This window comes from Moschus berezovskii, chromosome 13 (genome assembly GCF_049115385.1).
Source record: "Moschus berezovskii isolate FMDL1 chromosome 13, NW_MosBer_1.0, whole genome shotgun sequence".
Taxonomy (NCBI): domain Eukaryota; kingdom Metazoa; phylum Chordata; class Mammalia; order Artiodactyla; family Moschidae; genus Moschus; species Moschus berezovskii.
This window is the reverse complement of record NC_142472.1, coordinates 36,561,581-36,589,017: the sequence shown is the minus strand read 5'-3', so window position 1 is coordinate 36,589,017 and position 27,437 is coordinate 36,561,581. Positions and strand designations below refer to the sequence as shown.

Here is a 27,437-nt window from a genome sequence, read left to right as displayed (position 1 = left end):
ACACCCTCTTCCAACAACACAAAAGACTCTAAACATGGACATCACCAGATGGTCAACACCGAAATCAGATTGATTATATTCTTTGCAACCAAAGATGGAGAAGCTGTATACAGTTAGCAAAAACAAGACCAGGAGCTGACTGTGGCTCAGATCATGAACTCCTTATTGCCAAATTCAGACTGAAATTGAAGAAAGTAGGGAAAACCACTAGACCATTCAGATATGACCTAATTGAAATCCCTTATGATTATACAGTGGAAGTGAGAAATAGATTTAAGGGACTAGATCTGATTGATAGAGTGCCTGATGAACTCTGGACGGAGGTTCGTGACATTGTACAGGAGACAGGGACCAAGACCATCCCCATGGAAAAGAAATGCAAAAGAGCGAAATGGCTGTCTGAGGAGGCCTTACAAATAGCTGTGAAAAGAAGAGAGGCGAAAAGCAAAGGAGAAAAGGAAAGATATAAGCATCTGAATGCAGAGTTCCAAAGAATAGCAAGGAGAGATGATAAAGACTTCCTCAGTGATCAATGCAAAGAAATAGAGGAAAACAACAGAATAGGAAAAACAAGTGATCTCTTCAAGAAAATTAGAGATTCCAAGGGAACATTTCATACAAAGATGGGCTCGATAAAGGACAGAAATGGTATGGACCTAACAGAAGCAGAAGATATTAAGAAGAGGTGGCAGGAATACACAGAAGAACTGTACAAAAAAGATCTTCACGACCAAGATAGTCACGATAACGTGATCACTGACCTAGAGCCAGACATCTTGGAATGTGAAGTCAAGTGGACCTTAGGAAGCATCACTACGAACAAAGCTAGTGGTGGTGATAGAATTCCAGTTGAGCTATTTCAAGTCTTGAAAGATGATGCTGTGAAAGTGCTGCACTCAATATGCCAGCAGATTTGGAAAACTCAGCAGTGGCCACAGGACTGGAAAAGGTCAGTCTTCATTCCAATCCCAAAGAAAGGGAATGCCAAAGAATGCTCAAACTACCGCACAATTGCACTCATCTCACACGCTAGTAAAGTCATGCTCAAAATTCTCCAAGCCAGGCTTCAGCAGTATGTAAACAGTGAACTCCCAGATGTTCAAGCAGGTTTTAGAAAAGGCAGAGGCACCAGAGATCAAATTGCCAACATCCGCTGGATCATGGAGAAAGCAAGAGAGTTCCAGAAAAACATCTATTTCTGCTTCATTGACTATGCCAAAGCCTTTGACTGTGTGGATCACAATAAACTGTGGAACATTCTGAAAGAGATGGGAATCCCAGACCACCTGACCTGCCTCTTGAGAAACCTGTATGCAGGTCAGGAGCCAACAGTTAGAACTGGACATGGAACAACAGACTGTTTCCAAATAGGAAAAGGTGTACGTCAAGGTTGTATATTGTCACCTTGCTTATTTAACTTATATGCAGAGTACATCATGAGGAACGCTGGGCTGGAAGAAGCACAAGCTGGAATCAAGATTGCTGGGAGAAATATCAATAACCTCAGATATGCAGATGACACCACCCTTATGCCAGAAAGTGAAGAGGAACTCAAAAGCCTCTTGATGAAAGTGAAAGAGGAGAGTGAAAAGGTTGCCTTGAAGCTCAACATTCAGAAAACAAAGATCATGGCATCTTGTCCCATCACTTCATGGGAAATAGATGGGCAAACAGTGGAAACAGTGTCAGACTTTATTTTTGGGGGCTCCAAAATCACTGCAGATGCTGACTGCAGCCATGAAATTAAAAGACTCCTTGGAAGGAAAGTTATGACCAACCTTGATAGTATATTAAAAAGCAGAGACATTACTTTGCCAACCAAGGTCTGTCTAGTCAAGGCAATGGTTTTTCCCGTGGTCATGTATGGATGTGAGAGTTGGACTGTGAAGAAAGCTGATCGCCGAAGAATCGATGCTTTTGAACTGTGGTGTTGGAGAAGACTCTTGAGAGTCCCTTGTACCGCAAGGAGATCCAACCAGTCCATTCTAAAGGAGATCAATCCTGGATGTTCATTGGAGGGACTGATGCTAAAGCTGAAACTGCAATACTTTGGCCACCTCATGCGACGAGTTGACTCACTGGAAAAGACTCTGATGCTGGGAAAGATTGGGGGCGGGAGGAGAAGGGGAAGACGGAGAATGAGATGGCTGGATGGCATCACCGACTCTGTGGACATGAGTTTGAGTGTACTCCGGGAGTTGGTGATGGACAGGGAGGCCTGGCGTGCTGTGATTCATGGGGTCGCGGAGAGTCGGACACGACTGAGCGACTGAACTGAACTGAACTGAACTGAATACCTGTCAATTGTACTCATCTCACACGCTAGTAAAGTCATGCTCAAAATTCTCCAAGCCAGACCAGTAATACATGAACCGTGAACTTCCAGATGTTCAAGCTGGTTTTAGAAAAGGCAGAGGCACCAGATATCAAATTGCCAACATCTTCTGTATCATCGAAAAAGCAAGAGAGTTCCAGAAAAACATCTATTTCTGCTTTATTGACTATGCCAAAACCTTTGACTATGTGGATCACAACAAACTGTGGAAAATTCTGAAAGAGTTGGGAATACCAGACCACCTGAAACCTACATGCAGGTCAGGAAGCAAGAGTTAGGACTGGACATGGAACAACAGACTGGTTCCAAATAGGAAAAGGAGTACATCAAGGCTGTATATTGTCACCCTGCTTATTTAACTTCTATGCAGAGTACATTATGAGAAATGCTAGGCTGGATGAAGCACAAGCTGGAATCAAGATTGCCGGGAGAAATATCAATAACCTCAGATATGCAGATGACACCACCCTTATGGCAGAAAGTGAAGAAGAACTCAAAAGCCTCTTGATGAAAGTGAAAGAGGAGAGTGAAAAAGTTGGCTTAAAGCTTAACATTCAGAAAACTAAGATCATGGCATCTGGTCCCATCACTTCATGGGAAATAGATGGGGAAACAGTGGAAACAGTGACAGACTTATTTTGGGGGGCTCCAAAATCACTGCAGATGCTGATTGCAGCCATGAAATTAAAAGACGCTTACTCTTTGGAAGGAAAGTTGTGACCAACCTAGATAGCATATTAAAAAGCAGAGACGTTACTTTGCCAACAAAGGTCCATCTAGTCAAGGCTATGCTTTTTCCCGTGGTCATGTATGGATGTGAGAGTTGGACTGTAAAGAAAGGTGAGTGCCGAAGAACTGATGCTTTTGAACTATGGTGTTGGAGGACTCTTGAGAGTCCCTTGGACTGCAAGGAGATCCAACCAGTCCATCCTAAAGGAAATCAGTCCTGAGTGTTCATTGGAAGGACTGATGCTGAAGCTGAAACTCCAATGCTTTGGCCACCTCATGCAAAGAGTTGACTCATTGGAAAAGACCCTGATGCTGGTAGGGATTGGGGGCAGGAGGAGAAGGGGATGACAGAGAATGAGATGGCTGGATGGCATCACCAACTTGATGGACATGAGTTTGGGTAAACTCTGGGAATTGGTGATAGACAGGGAGGCCTGGTGAGCTGCGATTCATGGGGTCGCAAAGAGTCAGACACGACTGAGCGACTGAACTGAACTGAACTGAATACCTGTCAATGATAAAATCTTCAGCAACTAAAGAATATAGTGCTAATATTTCAATTTGATAAAACCATCTACAAAAAAAGTAAAGGTAATATCACACTTATTAGTGAAAGACTGAATGCTTTCCCAACAGGTGTGGGAGCAAAGCAAGAATGTTTACTCCCACTACTCTATGTAATACTGAAAGTTCCAGTCATTGCAATAAAACAAGGGAAAGAAATAAAAGGTATGCAGATGAGAAAGGAAGAAATAAAACTGATTCCATTTGCAGATGATATGACTGTTTATGTAGAAAACTCAAAAAATACTACATAAAAGAAAATTTCCCAGAACTAATAAATGATTACAGCAGGTTCATGGTAAACAAGATCAACACACAGTCAGTTGCATTTCTATGAATTATCCTTGAACATGTAGAAATAAAATTAAAACACAATACCATTTACTATCTTTCTAAAGAATATGAAATACTTAGATATACACTTAACTGTACAGACTGAAAGTATCTCAGTTGTGTTTGACTCTTTGGGACCCCATGGACTGTAAAGTCCATGGAATTCTCTAGGCCAGAATACTGGAGTGGGTAACCTTTTCCTTCTCCAGAGGATTTTCCCAACCCAGGGATTGAACCCAGGTCTTCTGCATTACAGGCGGATTCTTTATCAGCTTAGCCACCAGGGAAACCCAACTGTACAGCCTAACATATTACAAAATGGGAATGAAAGAAATTTTAAAAGATCTAAGTAAATGGAGAGATATACCAAGTTCATGGGTTGGAAAACTTAGCAAAGTTGTCAATTCTTCCAAAATAGATCTATAGGCTTAATACAATGCTTACCACAATTCCTGCAAGGCTTTTTGTAGTCACAGATGAGCTTATTCTAAAATTGATATGAAAAGCCATAAGCCCCAGCAGAGAAGTATCAAGTAGGAGGAATCACTCTACCTAATTTTACTGGGCAGATTATTAGCTCCCAAAATACTGAATATATGTCCATGTCCCTGAAGATACTTAATGGAAAAATAGCAAATATTATTTTACATTTCAGAAGATGTGATGAAGTCAAAAATCTTGAGAGAAAGAGCTCAACTTGGAGCATATGCGTGCGTTTGTGCATACTCAGCCGTTTCCAACTCTGTAACCCCACACACTGTAGCCTGCCAGGTTTCTCTGTCCATGGAATTTTTCAGGCAAAGAATACTGGAGTGGGTTGCCATATCCTGCTCCAGGGGATCTTCCCAACCCAGGGATCGAATCCTGGCAGGCAGATTCTTTACCCCTGAGCCACCAGGGAAGCCCTGGTTTATATAAATGGGCTTTAATTACAACTACACATATCCTTGGGCTTCCCTGGTGGCTCAGAGGTTAAAGCGTCTGCCTCCAATGTGGGAGACCCGGGTTCGATCCCTGGATCGGGAAGATTCCCTGGAGAAGGAAACGGTAACCCACTCCAGTATTCTTGCCTGGAGAATCCCATGGACGGAGAAGCCTGGTAGGCTACAGTCCACGGGGTCGCAAAGAGTCGGACACAACTGAGCGACGGAACGGAACGGAATGGAACACATATCCTTATAAGAGAGAAGAAGGGGAATTGGGGGATAGATACACAGAGGAGAAGACTTATTCAGAGGAAACGTGATGTGAAGACAGAGTTAGAAATTGAAGTGATGCAGCTACAATTCAAGGAAGCCAAGAACTGCCAATGACCACCAGAAGCTTAAAGAGGCTAGGAATAATTCTTGCCTAGAGCCTGCAGAAGAAGCAAACACTACCTACCTACACTATGATTTCAGAGTCTGGCCTCCAGGACTGTGAAAGAACACTTTCATATTGTTTCCAGCCACTAAGTGTGGCCCCATGAAATTAATACATGACATTAAGACTTATAAATATGGCTACAGTAATCAAAAAGGTGTGATGTAGACAGAAGGATAGAAATATAGACCAGTGGAATATAGAGAATCCATGAATAGATTCATACAAATATGCTCAACTGATCTTGGACAAAGGTGCAAAAACAATTTAATGGAGCAAGAAGAGCCTTTTTAAGAAATGGTGCCAAAGTAACTGGACATTTAGAGACAAAACAGGAACCTTGACTTAAACTTCACATCATAGACAAAAATTAACTCAAAATGGATTATGGGATTAAATGTAAACTACAAAACTTTTAGACAAATGAGTAAGAGAAAATCTTTGGGATTTAAGGCTAAGCAACAAATTCTTTTCATACTGTTCATGGGGTTCTCAAGGCAAGAATACTGGTTTTCCATTGTCTTCTCCAGTGGACCATGTTTTGTCAGGCTCTGACTAGCAGGGAGATACCCTTCAACTGTTCCATGTAGCCAGAGGACATGCCTGGCACCCTGGTTGTCCCACTGGTGGTCCTCTTGAGTGTGTAAACCTTCACCAGCTGCTGGGTGTTGGTCAATGTGCCAACCAATGTCCCGACTAGGGCCTGGGCAAAGACCCTGCTGCAGTTGTTGGCTGGAACTGAGCAATGTTGAAGGACACCCAGGAGAGAAGGGCTCCCCGGCCCCTCTGCTGCTGCTGGCCACCCTGGGGCTGGTCTGCCACCCAGGGGTCGTGAGGAGTAGAGAGCTCCCTGCCCTGACCATTGCCACTGGCTGCCTGGGGAGAGAGTGAAGGACAGGAAAGCCTGGTGTGCTATGGTCCATGGGGTCACAAAGCGTTGAAAATGACTGAGTGACTGAACAACAAAATAACGAGTTTTTAGAGGTGATATTAAAACACTATCCATAAAAGAGTATTTTCTAATCATGAGTTTGTGTTAGTCACTCAGTTATGTCCAACTCTCTGTGACCCCATGGACTATAGTCTGTCAGGCTCCTCTGTCCGTGGAATTCTCCAGGCAAAAACACTGGAGTGGGTAGCCATTCCCTTCTCCAGGGGATCTTCCTGACCCAAGGATTGAACCCAGGTCTCCTGCATTGCAGGCAGATTCTTTACTGTCTGAGCCACCAGGAAAGCCCCTTTCTAATCATAAAATCGATAAATTGAATCTTATCAAAATTAAAAACTTTTGATCTACAAATACCCATGTAAAGAGAATGAAAAAATAAGCTACAGGCTCACAGAATATATGTGTAAACCACATATTCAATGAAAGACTAGTATCTAGAAAAGAAAGGATTCTAAAAGTTCAACCATTTTTAAAAAACCCAATTAGAAAATGGACCAAAGTCACAGGCATTAAACCAAAGAGAATGTATAGATGACAAACAAGCACATGAAAGTATTTCAATATCATTAGCAAATGGGAAAATACAAATTAAGAGATACCACTACACACTATCAGAAAGGCTAAAATAAAGAATAGTGTTAGTACCACACACTTTTGAGAATGAGGAGAATCTAGATCATTCATACATTGCAGGTAGAAATGTAAAATGATACAGTTGCTCTAGAAAACAGTCAGTGGTTTCTTACCAATCTAAACATGCAATTACCATCTGGCCCAGCAACTGGACCCTTCGACTTTTATTCATAAAAAATGAAAATCTATATTGCACCAAAAGCAACACATGAATGTTTGTAGAAGCTTTCTTCATAACAGCCAAAATCTGGAAATAACCCAGATGTCCTTCAAAGGGTGAATGGTTAAATTGTGGTACCTGGATTCCAAGGTGTAGTACTCAGCAGAAAAAAAAAAGAACTATTGATTTATGCAACAATCTTGATGACTCTCCAGGGGTTAGGCTGCAGTGAAAAAAGCCAATTCCAGAAAGTTACATACTGTGTAATTCTATTGATATAACATTTTAAAACGATAATATTTTAGAAGTGGAGAACAGACTAATGACTGCCAAGGGTTAAGGTGGGAGAGAGGGTGACCCCAAGGGGACAGGAGGGAGGGAGATATGGTGATAAAAAGGCAACACTTGGAACTTCCAAACAAAAACATTTTACAATAAATAGAAATTATTTAAAAAAGAGAAGCAACCTGGATAATGTAACTCTAGTGAGTATTCTGAAGTGATTTATCAATCTACATAGATAAATTTTACTAGACTGTGAGAGTCACCCATCATTTCGCTTTGTAGAGAAAGAGTGAATTTACATCAATTAAATTCCTTCTAATAGATGTCTGCTGTCAAATAAAATAAATCTTTGGAAGGATTTTTTGAAACTCTCATAGCCCTTACTATTTGAATATTAATACTATATATGCACTCTGCTACATGATTATTTTTTAATTTTTATTTAGAATCAGATCTAAGAAAACGTCTTTTATTTTTGTTCCTCCAACCTACGCAGTTGTCTTGCAGATCTGAGAACACATATAACTGTTGGGAACCTATTTCTTCTCATACTTGACATAGGGAATACTTGTTCACACATCCCCTTATGTGTTTTTAAAATTGCTAAATGAACATCAATTATGTCTATCTCTTGAATTATATCAATCTGAACAAAAATGCACTGCTTTTATTGACATCATTACTGCACAGTTGTTAATTAATCTGCCACTGCTGTCACAACTTCATATATAGATGAGTGCCAGTTGAGAAATCAGTTATTTAACCATGCATTTCCCTAAAATGGTAGAATGTTAAGTCTTTTACTAAATGAAATTTTTGCTTTCAAGTACAAAGGCAGTACGTTCTCATTACAGGAAACACAAGTAAAAAAATTAAAGTGCAAAGAAATCCTGAAATTTTTCTACCCATAGAAAGTCACCACTAATGCATTGGTCTCTTTAATTCAAGATTATTTTTATGTCTGTGTGTACAAGTATCCATCATTATTTTAAAAACAATTTAATAATATCTTATATACTATTTGATAATTTGTTTCAAATAGCAATACATTATAAAACATACTTCCATTCAAAGAGAAGCAGTTATGTACCATCTCAACTATTTGCATAGTATTCTGTTAGATAATACATCTTTAATTTAACCAGTCACCCGTGATTGGACATGTAGGCTTTTTCATTAGTTTGCTATGATCAACAGAACTAGAGGTAAATATTTTACATATTATTATTTATTTCCTTAGGATAAATTGCTAAAAATGGAATTACTTTATAACTTGGTGACAAAATAACTAGCAGAAAGAGTATAGCAATTTGTAATAACACCAGTGATTTTTCAAAAGGCCAGAGATGGAGAATAACTCTGTCCTTACTTTCACTGGTAAGGACACTGGTAAGGTGATGGTATCCTTACCATCCTTACCCTATATATATATACACACACACACATATATATATTATTTATGGCTGCCAATATAAAGGCTAGAAATACCATATTGTTTTAATTTTCTTTAATTATTAATAAAGTTGAACATTATTTTCCCTTGTGCATTGGATTTTTCAATACTTTTTTGACTGTATTCTTAAACAACATCTTAAAGATTTTAAGTGTTTCATATAATGAAGACATTAATACTTTGTCACATGTTATGCATATTTAACATTTAATTTGTATTTCTACCATTTGGATATTTATTGGATATACAGATGATTTTCTGTTTTGTATTCTCCAGTCTATCATATTTCTCTTTGGATTTCTCCTTCAGGTGAGGCAAGTTCTTCCTTGTTTCTCGATTATATCTATGCTCTCTTACAGAAAATCAGGAATTGGAAGCCACACTGAGACACTGTATAGTTCAACCCCATCATTTTACAGTTAAGGAAAATATAATACTTTCATGAACGTCCTAAGGCAATGCCTTTAATTTCTGCTACTGTCAGGACCAGAATCCAAATCTTGGTCCCTCTGGCTGCTGGAGAACTAAGCAGATGAATGGTCTACTTCCTTCTGAAAGAGCTAGAGTGAGATGCTTTGGCTGTTGACAACAGGGTGGGGTCAAGTTGGGAGGGAGTCTCCTTGCTCACCTCCCACACTCTCTACCCCAACTCAGGCTCTGCTTTCAAATGCTCTGAAAGGTGATTGATTCAGAGACCCAAGAAGACTGTGAAACAGTTCATGGGAAAGATGCATGTCTTCTAATGGCCACTGAATGGTGCAGAATGCTGAGAGACGTGAAGAATATGGAGTTTTGCAGATGTCCACTGCAGCTTCCTCAATTAAAAAAAAAAAAAAGACATCTTGGCTTGGAGATGATCACAGGGTACTTACTTTAACATCTGTTAGATGTGGTCCATGTCTTCTGGAATGGGCAATAGGAAGAAGGTGATTTACAATGACAAATTGCAGTGATTCTTGGTGACTGGAAGAACTCTGATGTGTTTCCTTGGCCAACACATGCCCATTTGGGTCTGGCAAGCTACTACTTCCCTGGTGACTCACAGTGAAGAATCTGCCTGCAATGCAGGAGACTGGGGTTTGATCCCTAGGTAAGGAAGAACCCCTGGAGGAGGGAATGGCAACTCACTCCAGTATTCTTGCCTGGAGAATCAAACTGACAGAGGAACTTGGCAAGCTACAGTCCATGGTATCGTAAAGAGTCAGACATAACTGAGCAACTAACATACACACACACACAAGCTACTTCTCTCAGACCCCAAACCACTGAATTTCCTTAAGTTTGGCCTATAAGGAAATGTTTCCAAGTCCTCATGCTTTCCATCAGGCTGATAATATTAAAACTGCAGTTCTTTTCTTAGGATTGGGGATTAGTAGAGGCCAACCATCCTCTGTTGCCCTTGCCAACCAGGGTGAGTGCCGAGTGAAGATTACATGGTATTTTAGAAGCGAGACGCACATTAAACACCAAGAACAGCCTTATTTTTCAGCCAACACCTGTCCACCTCATCAGACAGCAGTGGTGATTAAGATTGATTTAATCTGCATTGGAGCAACTCTTTCAGTGAAGGCGGAAGGCGTCTGCAGATAAACGTGGCACCAACAGTAACTGCCACATCCTCTGCTTACTGAAATCATCTAATGAGGACTGCATCACTGTCTCCACGCTGTGCTGAGAAGAAAGCTTGGGAGGTCAGGGCAGTCACCACCTGCTTATCAGGATTAGCGATCACTGGCCAAGAACTTGACTTTAAAGTGCTCCATTATCTAGCCGGAGCAAGAAATTCTCCAAGAGATTATGGAGAGGGAAATTGTTTTTCCTGTTACCCAGTTAAAAACTGAAGCAGAATAAAAGGCAGACATGGGGAGGAGAGAAAGGGATGATCCTGCCATGAGTTACTGCAAAGAAGGGAGGAGCCAGACACCAACTGATATTTTCAGATGAAACAGAATAAACCTGAAACTTTCATATTCATTCAACTGATTTGCTATGGGTATGGGGTCTTTTGAAACAACTCCATCTCTGAACCAAACTAAAATTATTTTCCCTCTTCCCCTCCTCTTAAAAAAAAAAAAAGTGATCTTGAAAAAAAAAAAATCCTTCTCTGAACCATTCTTGCACATCTAATTATGGCACACACACTTAGTGCTGTGATCGGAACATTTTAAGGAGATGAAGATTCTTTTTGCTCAGTAGGGGAGGGATGGAAAGGTCTGGCTTTTCAGGAAAATATAGATGACCAAATGAATGTGACTTGAAATAAAATCAGCTTTGGCTCTGCTGGAAATTGACCCTCTGACCCCTTGCTTCCCAGTCCTCCACCACCACACCCACAGGCCTCCATTTCATGTTTCACCCTGGCGGGTCCCCAGGATACCCGGCTACAGATCTCCCTCCCATTAGCTGCAGGAATCCAGAATATCCATGGCAACCGGTCTCTAACCCCAGGGAGAAGGCAACAGAATTGAAAGGCTCCATTCTGTTTCTACATCTACAGCTCAGCGAATTGACAGCTTGGTGGTTCCCTCAGTTCCATTAGATTAGGAGACCCTTTTCTCCCTTCCTTTGTGTCTTTTTACCTGGGGAGGTCTTGGCCAAGGTTAAGGGATTGTTCATATGGGTATCTCCCCCCGCTTCCAGCTACTTTTGCCCCTACCCTGAAGCCAGCTCCTTAAACCACCCTGGCTTGGCAGCATTTTTCTAAATAAAACACACTATCGTCCTGCTATGGGTCTTTTTACCTTCCTACAAAAATGTCCCTCATTTGATGTGCACGTTGTGCAAATGACAACGGATATCTGATTTTGAGCAGTCCAAGTCCTTTGTGAAACAAGATCTTATAAAAACCAGCAGAGAGATAATAATTTTGTCATGAAATTAAGTTGTAGCATCAAATAACTATAATCACGTCTATGTGATTGTTTGTGCCACAGACACTTAGACGGGGTAGCAGATTGTGTAGTACTCTCGTCGTTTGCCAATGGAGCCTGAATAACTAATTTGCACTCCATGCCCTGTGGAATGGCAGCTGAGTCCCCACTGGATATGGGGAGACTTGACAGAAGCAAACCACTAGGTCTGCAGAATCAAAATGAGAAGTAATATTATATACAGTACACAATCTAGAGTCTTATGCTGCATCCATAGTTGCCCAGTAGGATTATAAAACGAAGACAATCTGCCAGTCAGCATTTCTTAACCCTTTGGAGTAAAGGAGACCCCTTTTGAAACCAATAATAGTTATAGATTCTCCTCCCAGGAGGACGTATATATGTGTGAAATGGGAAGTTACATGGCATTTCCTGTTGTTCAGAGTCTGGGCAGAAAACTCAAAGAAGGAATATACAGTTTGCATCAAGAACTTGGCATGTTGTCTGTGATGATCTAGAGGGGTAGGATGGCAGAGCGGGGAGGTTCAAGAGAGAGGGGATACATGTATACTTATAGCTGATTCGCTTTGTTGTACAGCAGAAACTAACACAATATTGTAAAGCAATTATACTCCAATAAAAAAATTAAGAAATAGAAAGTTCTTCCAGTTTAGATAAATTATGTATAAATTCTAACTATAAACAGATAAACAATAGTATGTTTTCCAAATTATAAAGTATATGTTGTGTGTGTGTGTGTGAGTCTTGATAGACTGGATAGAAAAGATTCCTGTTAATACTAAAATAGAAATTATTGCATTTATTTTGAATATATACTTAATAATACTCTCTTTACTCTTTCATTCTCGCTAAATAAAAAGGAAAACAAGAACTTAGCACATCCTAAATAGGGAAATCATTCCCTAATAGTAACCCCTAAAGTGCAGGAACACTTGGAGGTACACCAAAACTTCTAAAGAACAACATGGCCACAGATGGTTTTAGGAAATCAACTTCTAGATTTTATATATATAGATATATTTTGTTTTCTGCATTATCCCTTCACTACTGTTTCATGAGAAAGGCAAATGTCTCACCCATCTCGAGCTCAACTTTGGTGTTCTGTCTGGGCTATGAGCAACTCCATGATTCCAAAGAGACTATATATATATATATATTCATATCTGTTAAGCTGCCCTTCACTATGCCCCAGGTTTGGATCTCAGCAGCACATTTTCCATGATTTTAAAAATGAAAAAGTGGAAAGTTCCAAATTTACTGCTAATAGATTAATATTATATTTTTGCATTAAAAGAATTTAGAGTATTGTATTTTCTTGAACATGTATTCAGATTGCTGATTTTTTTAACTGTACCAAAAGATTTTTTTAACTTGTGCCAAATATCTATTCAATTTTTTATTGCTTTCTGTCAGTCTGTCTCTTCTCAATTACTCACTACTACTCTGTACTTTTGTCTGGATTTACTTAATGGGGAGGCACTGTCCATTTCAGTGCAATAATGCAATTAAGAGTTGAAATGAATCTTGTGTAACCCCACACTCACTTAGGGTGCAATACTTTCTTTTATTGTTGTTGCTGATTTCCACTAAATCCTTGCTCATCCTCAAAACTGAAAGAACCAGAAGGAAGTGGAGAAGGTGGTGGAGGAAGAGGAGAAGAAAAAGAAGAAGGCCTCATCTCTTTTTAGAAAGCACATGTCTGATAAAACTTTATTTTTATGGTTAGGATGCATTTATAAGAATTTGTAATATTTTTATGCTTTTATCAAGTGAGTACTAATAATTGTTGTGATAACACATTTTAGAAGAAATTTTCTAAAAGTATCTTATGATTACAGGAATTTAAAATTTTAAACTTAAATATGCATTTTTATTGAAGAAAATGATGAGAATAATGGACTGGAAAGCTTCAAAACATATTACAAGAGGAAAAATTCTTCGGGTGAAGTGAAATTGAAAAAAAAAAAAGACTTCTGGGGGAAAATCAGTTCAGTTCAGTTCAGTTCAGTTCAGTCGCTCAGTCGTGTCCGACTCTTTGCGACCCCATGAATCACAGCACACCAGGCCTCCCTGTCCATCACCAACTCCTGGAGTTCACTCAAACTCATGTCCACAGAGTCGGTGATGCCATCCAGACATCTCATTCTCCGTCGTCCCCTTCTCCTCCTGCCCCCAACCTTTCCCAGCATCAGAGTCTTTTCCAGTGAGTCAACTCGTCTCATGAGGTGGCCAAAGTATTGGAGTTTCAGCTTTAGCATCAGTCCTTCCAATGGACACCCAGGATTGATCTCCTTTAGAATGGACTGGTTGGATCTCCTTGCAGTACAAGGGACTCTCAAGAGTCTTCTCCCACATCACAGTTCAAAAGCATCAATTCTTCAGTGATCAGCTTTCTTCACAGTCCAACTCTCACATCCATACATGACCACGGGAAAAACCATAAATAGAACAATGTAAAATCTCTGTTCAAAAAACAAAGTTATCCATTTTATTTGTGGGAGGTATTTTAATTATTGAGGTGGGAATGGGCCATTGTGATTTATCTAGAAGATGGTAGAGGGCATCAAATTACAATGTATCCACTAGTTACATTTAAAACAACAATGTAGTAGCTTTATTTTAAAATATTCATATTCGTAATAAGTAAAAAATTACATCTTTTGATATGATTTAAATTTATGACTAAAAAGTTTAGATAGCAACATAAAAGAAGGAGCATACAGTTGAATTTTCAAAATAAGTTTCAGTGGTCTGTAAGTCAAAGAGCTGGCAGATCAGTGACCTAAGATGCGTGAACAGTGGTACCAAAGTCCACCCATGAACACCCACCAGGCTACTGAGAGAAAGTGAAGAGACTGGGGTTTCCTTGGAGAGATTTCAGTGTGATGGGCTTCATCCTCACCCTTGCAGGGGAGAGGAGAGTACTTTCCTCACCTGAGCAAGAAAGAACTTGTGGCTCCAACTACAGCGAAGAGAAGAGGAAGGGTAGTGTTGGAACAGCCACGCTTCCAGAATTTGACATGGCAAATGCTGTACGAATTCTCAAACGGGCCAGAGGTACACCTCATGGGAGAACTGAGCTGGATCATCTTGAGAGAAATTCTCCCAAGAAACTGTTGGAAGAACAACACAGAGGGGCCAGTCTCAGGAGTCAGGGGACCTGGGGAAATAGGGGTAACGGTGATGATCAGATGTGGCCACCAGAGCAGGCAAGCTTGAAGGCAAGCAAAATGCAACTTGGCAACCAGCCATGGGGAGGTCTCTAAAAACACACAAAAGAGCCCCATGAGAAAAGGGCCAACTTCTGATCTCTCTCACAGCTGGAGGACATCAACACCAAATAAAAAATGAATCCAAGGTAAAATCTCTTTTCTTTTTCTTACCTCTTTCCTTCCCTGAAGACCCTTCAAAAACAGCTGGCCAATAATGAAAAAAATAGAGAAGTAACCAATCCTTCCTCCCACTGGAAGACCTAAATGTAAGACCAGAAACTATAAAACTCCTAGAGGAAAACATAGGCAGAACACTCTCTGACATAAATCACAGCAAGATCTTTCATAACCCACCTCCCAGAGTAATGAAAATAAAAGCAAAAATAAACAAATGGGAGCTAATTAAAATTAAAAGCTTTTGCACAACAAAGAAAAGTACAAGCAAGGCGAAAAGAAAGCCCTCAGAATGTGAGAAAATAACAGCAAATGAAATAACTGACAAAGAATTAATCTCCAAAATATATAAGCAGCTCAAGCAGCTCAATACCAGAAAAATGAACAACCCAATCAAAAAGTGGGCAGAAGATCTAAACAGAACTTTCTCCAAAGAACACACACAGATGGCTAAGAAATACATGAAAAGATGCTCAACGTCACTTACTATTAGAGAAATGCAAATCAAAACCACAATGAGGTACCATCTCACACCGGTCAGAATGACCATCATCAAAAAATTCTACAAACAAATGTTTGAGAGGGCGTGGAGAAAAGGGAACCTTCTTACACTGTTGGCGGGAATGCAAACTTGGTACAGCCAATGTGGAGAACACTGTGGAGATTCCTTTTAAAACTGGGAACAGAACTGCCATACAACCAGCAATCCTACTGCTAGGCATACACCCCAAGGAAAACAGAATTGAAAGAGACACATGTACCCCAATGTTCATTGCAGCATTACTTACAACAGAGAGGATATGGACGCAACCTAGATGTCCCATGGCAGAGGAATGGATAAGGAAGTTGTGGTATATAGACACAATGGAATATTACTCAGCTATAAAAAGGAATGCATTTGAGTCAGTTCTAATGAGGTGCTTGAAACTGGAGCCTATTAAAAAGAGTGAAGTGAGTCAGAAAGAAAAAGACAAATCCTGTATATTAACACATACATATGGAATTTAGAAAGACGGGACCGACGATCCTACATGCAGGGCAGCAAAGGAGACACAGATGTAAAGTACAGACTTTTGGGCTCAGTGGGAGAAGGTGAGGGTGGATGATTTGAGAGAATAGCAATGAAATATATACATCACCATGTGTAAAACAGATGACTGGTGCAAGTTCGATGCATGAAGCGGGGCACCCAAAGTCAGCGCTCTGGGACAACCCAGAGGGTAAGGGGGGGAGTGGAGGTGGGAGGAGTGTTCAGGATGGGGGGACACATGTATACCAGTGGCCAGTTCATGCTGATGTATGGCAAAAACCATCACAATATTATAAGTATCCTCTAATTAAATAAATTTTTAAAAAGAAAAAAATTTCAATAAAAAGATTCGAAAAGGTTCCAGCTCTTATTCTCATTTTACCTTCCTTATTATATTTAATATGCAAAAATACATATCAAAATTTATCTTTTATGTCTTGTGATCATAAGATACTTTGTATTTAGAAAATTTCTTCTGAAGTGTGTTATCATAATTCTCAAGGATCACTGATCAAAGCATAACCACTAGTAGTGGAGAGAAACAAATTGAACTGGAGTTTGGTGTTAATATGAATAAAAAACTAGACTGGACATTTTATTATCTAAGTATGACCAGAAAATACCTTGAGTCCTTACCAAATTTCTTTCAGTGAATAGAGATTAGAAGAAACAGTCCAAATGAATAAGGTAGTGATGAGAAACTTTCCTCTTCTACCCTATTGTATCTAATATATTCTTGTTCAATGCATTGTTATATGCTTCCAGCAGCAGGAAAAGATTTACAGTCACTCACTACATCTGGGCTCACTCATGAGGCAAGCAGTAAAGAGGAGGGAAGGCTCTTTGTGAGGGAAAAGCCAGTATTAAAGGGAAACTGAGTTTAAAAAAAAAAGGGAAGTGAATTGACTTACTATTTATCTGAAAAAGACATCGAACTGGAAGAGAATTTGCGTGGTGTGTCTTGCTCGGGAGGTGGGAAGGGGGTTCAAGATGGGGAACACATGTACACCCGGGGCTGATTCATGTCAATGTATGGCAAAACCAATACAATAATGTAAAGTAATTAACCTCCAATTAGAATAAACAAATTTTAAAAATAATATAAATATTTTTAAAAAAGGAACTGGAAGAGAATGAGTTCACTGAATGAGCTAGTTTAATTCTCTCCACCACCAATAGCGGGATGGGCAGAAAGAAGATGGAGAACAATTGCATCACTTACTAGAAATAAGGAAAGCGACGTGTTTGCACGTTGAGGTTGCACTCCTAAGTTGCTACAAGCATGTGGAGCATGACTGGAGAGCTGAAAGTGATGAGGTCATTGAGGAAGGTGTATTTACACCGTCTCCATTTGGAGACAAGGATGAACGGGAGACACAACAGCACCAACATCTAAGGGGCTGCCCCCCAAAAAGAGCCCACTTGGAAGAGTGAGATTAAGCAGCTATCAGACAGGAGAAAAAGGAAAGACATGGATGCCAAGGAAAGAATTTCTCAAACAGAGCGGTCTACATCCTCAAATGCTGGCCAAAGTCCAAGTACTGTATGAACTGAAAAATGTCCTCTCGGTTTAGCAACAGAAAATAGAGTCAGTGGCTTTGGCAAGAACAATTTGACTAGTGTGGCAGAGGCAGAAACTATACCTAAGGGACTGATTTTTTAAAATGTTTAGCAGTAGAGATGCTCAAGAGTAGACAACTTTTTCAAAAAGTCAGGCAATAAAGAGGATGCGGTAGATTGTGTTTGGAATTATTCACTTCCCTTATTAGAGGATGACTGTGCATCCCTACCCATTAACTTGTAACTTGCAGTGCTTCCCTATAGGAGGTGGGTATCTCCCCATCCTATCAATCCTGTTCCCAGTCAAATAGTTGGCTTTGGGAAACCGAGTGTGAGTAGAGCAGGAGGGAATAGTTAGAATAGGAAATTTTCCCACAAAGATTTTTCTTTGTCCTATGATGGGAAAGTGTAAGGCATGTTTAAATGCAAATAGGAAGGGACTTCCCTGGTTGTCCAGTGGTTACCTGGTTACCTTCCAATGCAGGGGATATGAGTTCCATCCCTGGTCCAGGGACTAAGATGCTACATAGTGAAAGTCATTCAGTCGTGTCCAACTCTTTGCGACCCCATAGACCATACAGTCCATAGAATTCTCCAGGCCAGAATACTGGAGTGGGTAGCCACCATTCCCTTCTCTGGGGGATCTTCCCAACCCAGGGATCGAACCCAGGTCTCCTGCATTGCAAGTGGATTCTCTACCAGTTGAGCCACCAGAGAAGCCCCAACGTTATGGGGCAACTAAGCCCATGTACCACAACTACTGAGCCCTCGCTCCCTGGAGCCCTCATAACACACCTGGAGAGCCTGCACATCACAATTAAAGAGAAGCCCTCTGGCCACAAGGAAAGATCCCACATGCTGCAACTAAGACCTAACCCAGACAAATAAATGCGTGAGTGCCTGCTGAGTCATTTCAGTCATGTCCGACTCTGTGAGTCTATGGACTGGAGCCCACCAGGCTCCTCTGTCCATGGGATTCTCCAGGCAAGGATGGTGGAGTGGGTTGCCATGCCCTCCTCCAGGGGATCTTCTCAACCCTGGTATCGAACCCGCATTTCCCACATTACAGGTGGATTCTTTACCATCTGGGCCACCAGGGACGCCCCAGCCAAATAAATAAAAAAAATTTTTAAATGCATGCTTAAAGATACAGAAGAGGTGGGATCATCGATGTAGCAAGAATCTTGAGAAGACAGAAAGAGATTGACCTCCAGTAAGAATCAAGATGACTTGCCCATTGGAGGAAACTCACCACTCCCATTCATAAGAAATAAGGAGGAAAGGATGGATGTGTAAAAAGATAAGTCTGAAGATTAAGAGCTGGCACAGAGTCAAAATGGTATCTAATGTCTCCTCAAGTTCACTTGATGAGGGATAGGGTAAAGACAGACCAGGATGGGAAAAGGGAAGTGGTATTTGGGGAGAATGGTGGACAAATGTTTTTTTTGCTATTTTTGCTTTTTTTTTTTAAGATACCCTAAAAAACCAGAAAAACAGGTAACTTTAGTCTTAAACTGAGGGGTGTTATTGAGATTGAAAGAAGAAAGGAGAAATAACAATGCGGTGGTGGGAAAAATGTCTACTGAACTTGGAATCATACAACATGGGAAATTTAGGTTGGTGATCATAACATTTTGTGGCTATAATATTTACTGTCAGGTGATTTTTCCCAGCTCCACTCAGCACAGAGATGTAGGAATGGTAGAGGCAAAGTTTGGGCTCCACGAGGCACATGGGATGGAAGGTTAACTGGAGAGGGACTGAGGATATCAGTAAGGAAGTACTGAATCAGGTTATCACAAATGTCAGATTTTTACACTAGCCCTTCAATTTTCCTATTATATCAGCTGCCTTAGTGTACATTATACACTGAATCCTTTATTCTTTGCAACAACCTTGGGATTATTACTTTATCATACTTCACATAGATAAGGAAATGGATACTCAGAAATACTGGACAATTTGGCTAAGATTACCCAGCGAGTCACAGCAGTGGAATTTAAACCCATGTATGATTCCAAGTTCAGCAGACATTTTTCCCACCATAGCACTGTCATTTCTCCTTTCTCCTTCCTTCCTTCCAAGTCTCTAAAACACCCCTCAGTTTAAGACTAAAGTTACCTGTAATAAAGACTTGTGTAGGAGATCCAAGTTGCTGATGAAAAACGTGAAGCTTTCAGCTATGATTTCTAATTTCTTCCCTAAACTGTATGAAGCTAATCTATAAAGACCTCTAGCCATGCAGACTCAAAACAGAAGCCTAGTTGTCATTCCATTCCCTACCCTCCCTCTTATTCCTCTTTTTCACTCTTGTAAGTTCCCTTGCTGAAGAAACAGGATACAATGAACTAAACCCTTAGAAGCTCATTTTAAGCTAACTGCTTCTGTTAGGTCCCTTAAAGAACAGCACAAGATCGCAATGTCAGGAACCCCAGGTGACAGCAGGCAGGGCTGTTGTGTGCTGGTTTCAAGAGGATCACTCATAGGTATATTCTACATGAATGGTGTTCCCTGGAAGGATGGAGCATGCAACTGCCCTACCAACCTCCCTTGGTGTGAACTTATCACATGGCCAATGCTCAATTGTCGACATTGTAGATGGGAGATTTTCCATATGGGTTAAATTTGAAAATAGTCTAACCTACAAACTCTGAAATCCCTGTGTCTTTTTATTTTTTCCTTCTCACTGTACAAATTTCTCTTTCACAACATTCATGGGACACAAAGTCCGGTACCTCTCTCCTGCTTTGCTAGCAATGGAGCTTTGGACATATTTCCCATAATTAAGTTATTCCAAGAGGGGAATAGAGACTGCTCATTGCCTTCCAATATTCAGTCCTTTCTTTCTCAATAATAAGGTTGGATTCCACCCTATTAATTATAGAATGCTGATATTTTAGCTGAGCACAATGCCTCCAAGGACAAAATATTATATTCCTCAGGGTTTCTTTTGCAGATACAACATGTGGTCACATAACTAAATTCTGGCCAATGAGATAAAAGTAGAAGCATTGTGGGTAGCTTTTAAGAAGTATACTTAAAGGAAGTGCTTCAGAATATCCTTATTTTTTCTCCTGCCTGGAATGTGAAGAGGATACCTAGATCCCCAGCAGCTACTTCAGACCCTGAGGTAAACTCAAGGATGGAAGCCATTTTCTCAATATGGTGGTACCCAAAAGAGGCTGAGTCCTTAGAGATTTCATGAAACTGCCTACAAAGAATTCCTTTGTGCAAAAGAAAAATCTCCTTGAGTGTTGAGCCTAGTGTATTTTTAAATCTCTATAACTTGCTGCTGCTGCTGCTGCTGCTAAGTCACTTCAGTCGTGTCCGACTCTGTGTGACCCCATAGATGGAAGCCCACCAGGCTCCCCCTTCCCTGGGATTCTCCAGGCAAGAACACTGGAGTGGGTTGCCATTTCCTTCTCCAGTGTGTAAAAGTGGAAAGTGAAAAGTGAAAGTGAAGTCGCTCAGTCGTGTCCGACCCTTAGCGACCCCACGGACTGCAGCCTACCAGGCTCCTCCATCCATGGGATTTTCTAGGCAAGAGTACTGGAGTGGCTTGCCATTGCCTTCAGTTGAACACAATTTCTAAGTGGTACAGAAGACAGATGAATTTAAAGGTAGATTCTCATTTTTAACTAAACAAAACTTTTTTCTACAGTTATTTTATAAATGATTCAATTTTTTAAATACAGAACATCAACAACAAAAATAGCATATCCAGAGGGGAAAGCATTTTCAGGTCATCTTATCCAGTAACAGGCTCTCCACACAAATACACAAATGACACTTCTTGGGTTGTTTCATCCTTCCTCTGACTCCACCCAGTCTTATATTTTACATTCCAATTTGACCGTTGTTTCATTTATTGGAATTTTCCATGGACAATTCAATGTCCAAAATAAACTGAGATGGAAAATATTTCTCTACATGGACTGGCCATCCTTTCAGGTCATTCTGGACATTTTATTTTTCTTCATCTCTGAGTAAGGCACGCAACCCAGTTGTTTACCTCCTTAACCATGTATAAAGAAAATACGTTTTCCAAGTTACAGAGTGGGTTTGTCATGGACATCAGGGTTAAAAATAATAAAGTAAATAAGTCAGTCAGTCCCAGTATTAAATGATGAATTTCCCAAAGCATATTTATGTCAGGGCTCCCATAGACATAATGTCCAGGAAACAAATGAGCATAACATAACAAATGTATGCTGCTGCTGCTAAGTCACTTCAGTCGTGTCCGACTCTGTGTGACCCCATAGATGGAAGTCCACCAGGCTCCCCTGTCCCTGGGATTCTCCAGGCAAGAACACTGGAGTGGGTTGCCATTTCCTTCTCCAATGTGTGAAAGTGAAAAGTGAAAGTGAAGTCGCTCAGTCGTGTCCGACCCCTAGCGACCCCATGGACTGCAGCCCACCAGGCTCCTCCATCCATGGGATTTTCCAGGCAAGAGTACTGGAGTGGCTTGCCATGTATATAACATAACATTTCCATGATCTGACCCCAAGCCACACCAGCCTCCCATTTTTCCTGCAAGCCTAGGATGGTACAGGGACCTCTTCTTCAGATCCCTCTACCCTTCCCCCTACAGGCAAAAACACTCACTGGAGCCCATATAATTGCTGAAAAGTCCTCAGAGAATATCTGAAATTCCTCCCTTCCCCCAAGAAACACACCAGATGTTCTGCTCTAGAACAGCCGAGGCTCTCACTGAGGAACATCACACTGCCCGCCAACCCCAGCTTTCCTTCCTAAGAGCTCACACATCATGTCAACCAGTGACCGCTTCCCCTCCCATTGTCAATATTCCAGTCCTCAAGGCTCCCGCCTCACCCTCTGATTACCAAAATACCGTGTTCAGAAGTCTTTTTTCTAGATGTAAACTTGAAAAGTGTTCCTGTGGTCTAGCTCCAAACACTTTAATCTGCCATTAAAAATTCTTCATGGTTTGATACCCATGTCTCCAAATTTACCTCCCCCATTCTGTGAGATACAGTGAGGCTTTGGTCAAATTGACTTCTTTGCTCCAAACTATTTTGTCACAGTCTTCTGTGACTGAAGTCATGATTTGCCCTTGATCTTTCATTTTATTTACTTACTTTGTTGACAACATTTCCTAGTCTGAGGAAGCTACATAAATAAAAGAAAGGGTTTACTTTGTTTTGTTTGGGATATACTGTCCTCTAGACGGAAAAGATGGACCTTCCCAACCTACCACACTGGAGACCACAAGCTCTCTCTGTCACTTGTTTTATTGCATGGCTGCTCAATGAGGCTACAGTTGCCAGTCTAGTTGAGGGCATGGATTCTGACTACCTACGTATTGTTGAATTCCTACCACCTGACAGAATGTTTGACAGAGCAGGTGAATGAATAAATGCTGCATGTTTGTAACTGCCAAGCAAGTTGTAGGAGCACAATTCAACCTAAATGCTTGACATAGTTTCCTTGGGCCTGTTTTTTTCTCTGTAGAATGGGAAACTCTTTTCATGCAACAAATAAAACTTCTCCACCCAACCTGTACTTTTCTCCCTAAGATTTTCTAATATAGTAAACTATCTTTGTCCTCTAGATAAATGATGGTAATGCAGAATAAAATACTGAGATTATAAAACATTTAATGCAGCCCCTAGTGTACACTCAGCACTAAATAATATTGGGAGTATTAATGAAGGTAAGGAAGAAACAAGTAAAACTAGGAAGACCAGATCAATTAATACAGAAAGGAAGATGTGACGAAGAAAACTCATTGTTCCCAATGCTTATTCTTCCTTTAATCCATAAGAATAAAATTTTTAGCTGAGTAAACATGGTTGGCTAGAGTGAAGACTTATTTTCTGACTTCCTTGCAGTTGGATATAACCATGCATTTACGTAGTGGCTGATATGTAAAAACAAGTTTTTGTGGGCCATCTTCCTGGAATATTTTCCAAAAAACAACAGCAACAAAAAAACTGCTAGACCAAATCCTTTTCTAAACCTTCTGTGGCTTCCCAAGTGAATCAGTAGTAAAGAATCCACCTGCCAATGCAGGAGACATGGGAAGATCCCCTGGAGAAGGAAATGGCAACCCATTCCAGTGTTTTTGCCTGGGAAATCCCATGGACAGAGGAGTCTGGCAGGCTACTGTCCACAGGGTCACAAAGAGTCAGACTTGAATTCGTAACTAAACAACAACAATCCTTCCATACCTCTGCCTTCATCCTCCCTAGGGACTTTGTGAAGCAAAGCCATTGTGCAGACCTAGATAACTTACCATTGGTTTCTTGCATGAAAGGAAAAGTAACTTCGACCTTGTTTGAGAGTCACAGTTAAACCTTTATTCTAACTAACAGAATCAACAAGATAGGAAGAAGGGCAGAAACAAGAGAAGGAAAATAGGCCCCAAGACAAATTATGATCTTCAAGGAACGTATGGTCTGGAGGCATAAATACTTGAGACATGTGTTTTGGTTACATTCTGGGTCAAAGAGAGAAAGTCTCTGAACACACTGCTTGCTTTCTGTCTCAAAATTAACCCCAGCAAAAGTCTTAGAGAGGAAGGGAATTATTCAACTACCACGATTAAAACCTGGGACAAGTAAGGAAGAAGCTGAAAACTGACTTGAATTGGAGGAGGAGGGCTGAGTGGCTAGAGGGTAAGCTCTTAAATTCTGCTTTTATCTCTCCCAAGCCTTGCTCAGGGACAGTCTTTGCCTGGTACTTTACTGCAGAAATTGGTCCCAGCACAGGCCTCATGGTAACATCAGCTTAAAGCAAACACCACATATGCCTGGAATGTTAATGAAGGTACGTGCGAGCCGATCAGTGATCAGCTGATCTTTCTCACTCCTCAGTCTTCTCATCTAAGGCAATGCCGATCTGCCTCCTCCCATGGCTGCTCCTCCGAGGATTTAAAGATGAAAACTTAACCCAAGATTTAGGTAAAATGCCACCATTGGTGACTGGGTGGAATCAAGGGCTGGGACATGAGCTCATGTGTCACAATAACTAGACATCTGAAGAGCACGATTACTATACAGACAACAAAAGGAACAATATCTGATGCAGAATTGCAGGAGTGACAAAGAATTTAAAATAAGCATGGCTTTCAGTATCTTTGAGAAGATAAGAGAAGGCATTGGTAAACTGAAGTATCAACAGGAAGTCATAAGAAAAGAAATCCACTGGAAATACTAGATATGAAAAAAATGTAAGAGTTGGATTTTTAAACAGAGCAACAGGATAAACAGTAGGATGGAAAGTGCTGGAGTACAAATTTGTGATTAAACTGAGACACTCCCAGGAGGCAACAAGATAAGAAAATATGCACCCAAAGAAAACTGGCTCACCATCTTCATTACCTGACAAAATGTTTATAGATTTGGTCCACCAGATCTATTCTCTGAACCTCTGTCTATGTTATAAGCTCCTTTGCATATGACTTCCAAAAGTAGGTAAAGATGAGAAGAATAAACATAGCTCTTACATGTGCCTTGTTTCTTCTGAACTTTCAGGCAAAAATCTCAGGGTATAGTCAGACATCAGGATAGTTCAGTAGAAGCAGGTTGGTAACACGAACTCCCAGTAATTTCAGGATCCTACTGCCTAAACAGACTTCCCAGGTGGCACAGTGGAAAATAATCTGCCTGCTAATGCAGAATAAACTGTGGAACATTCTGAAAGAGATGGGAATCCCAGACCACCTGACCTGCCTCTTGAGAAACCTGTATGCAGGTCAGGAAGCAACTGTTAGAACTGGACATGGAACAACAGACTGGTTCCAAATAGGAAAAGGTGTACGTCAAGGTTGTATATTGTCACCTTGCTTATTTAACTTATATGCAGAGTACATCATGAGGAACGCTGGGCTGGAAGAAGCACAAGCTGGAATCAAGATTGCCGGGAGAAATATCAATAACCTCAGATATGCAGATGACACTACCCTTATGGCAGAAAGTGAAGAGGAACTCAAAAGCCTCTTGATGAAAGTGAAAGAGGAGAGTGAAAAGGTTGGCTTGAAGCTCAACATTCAGAAAACAAAGATCATGGCATCTGGTCCCGTCACTTCATGGGAAATAGATGGAAAAACAGTGGAAACAGTGTCAGACTTCGTTTTTTTGGGCTCCAAAATCACTGCAGATGCTGATTGCAGCCATGAAATTAAAAGACGCTTGCTCCTTGGAAGGAAAGTTATGACCAACCTTGATAGTATATTAAAAAGCAGAGACATTACTTTGCCAACCAAGGTCCGTCTAGTCAAGGCAATGGTTTTTCCCGTGGTCATGTATGGATGTGAGAGTTGGACTGTGAAGAAGGCTGATCGCCGAAGAATCGATGCTTTTGAACTGTGGTGTTGGAGAAGACTCTTGAGAGTCCCTTATACTGCAAGGAGATCCAACCAGTCCATTCTAGAGGAGATCAATCCTGGATGTTCATTGGAGGGACTGATGCTAAAGCTGAAACTGCAATACTTTGGCCACCTCATGCGACGAGTTGACTCACTGGAAAAGACTCTGATGCTGGGAAAGGTTGGGGGCGGGAGGAGAAGGGGACGACGGAGAATGAGATGGCTGGATGGCATCACCGACTCGATGGACATGAGTTTGAGTGAACTCCGGGAGTTGGTGATGGACAGGGAGGCCTGGCGTGCTGTGATTCATGGGGTCGCGGAGAGTCGGACACGACTGAGCGACTGAACTGAACTGAACTGAACTGAATGCAGAAAACTCAAGAGATGCAGGTTTAACTCCTAGGTCTGGAAGAACCCCTGGAGTAGGAAACAGTAATCTACTCCAGTATTCTTGCCTGAGAAATCCTATGGATAGAGGAGACTGGTGGGCTAAAGTCTATGGGGTCGCAAAGGACTTGGATACAATTTAGTGACTAAGCACTCATACACTGCCTAAACATCCATTTTGGCAATATCTCAAAAAATACCATTAGGCAATGTCGTCTTAGCTATCTGTCTGATGAAAATAAGGAGGATAAGTGAGGGAGTGTCTTTCTTTCCTCTCCAGCTATTGTGCATACACCCTTCCAGAGGGATGCTACACACGATGATATGCAAGACTAGACAGTGAGCTATCCAAGGTTATGGACAAAGCCTGTCTCCAAGAAAGTAGTCAATACTGAGAGTTAAATTCAGCTACAGGGCACACAGAGAAGTCATTATGTCTCAAAGCACTGTTGGGATGTGAAATATACTATATGTCTCAATAAAAATCAAGTATAAAAGATAATTGACTCAAATATTTTTTAAAAAATCACTGTTGCAGTTAATGTGATAGAAATATACTTGATACATTACTGTGAACACAGAGGATATAATTTGATTCAAGAATAGTTGTAGCCTACTACATGGTTTTCATGACAAGCACTTTTTTTTTTCAAATTGAACCAAACATTCAACTTTAGTTATAAATCAACAAGCATTTTGAAACTTCAACTTTCAAATATACTGTAATTTTTAGACCTCAGAAACATGAGAAAATATTTTTGCTCACTTTTCAAAACCTAGTCAAACAGTAACTAAGGAAAATCTACTTTAAAAAGATCACCACATAAAATTTCCAATATCCACACAGGTTTCAACGGCTGGGCATCTGTTTTCAAAAACATCAAACGTTTGATTAACATCTTTCAAATGTACCTACCACTTGGGCACGACTGATGGAAACATTTGTATGATGGGTTTGGGGATCTTTTCCTACACTAGCAATAATAATCTGTGTTTTCCTCTGTCATCAAAGCAATTTGGGTGTGAAAAAGAGCTTCTCCTGCATAGA

At 40.6% G+C, this 27,437-nt stretch overlaps 1 long non-coding RNA gene across 1 annotated transcript in view; it reads right to left on the bottom strand.

Annotated features, from left to right (window-relative positions):
• Positions 1-13,897: 13,897 nt before the first annotated feature.
• The window catches only part of LOC148775823 (uncharacterized), a 31,938-nt gene continuing 18,398 nt past the window's right edge, over positions 13,898-27,437 (bottom strand). Inside the window, exons 2-3 of the long non-coding RNA XR_016038937.1 lie at positions 14,629-14,854; positions 13,898-14,237 (exon numbers count right to left, since the gene is read on the bottom strand). This is a non-coding gene — a long non-coding RNA (uncharacterized LOC148775823). The remainder of the gene's footprint in view (positions 14,238-14,628; positions 14,855-27,437) is intronic.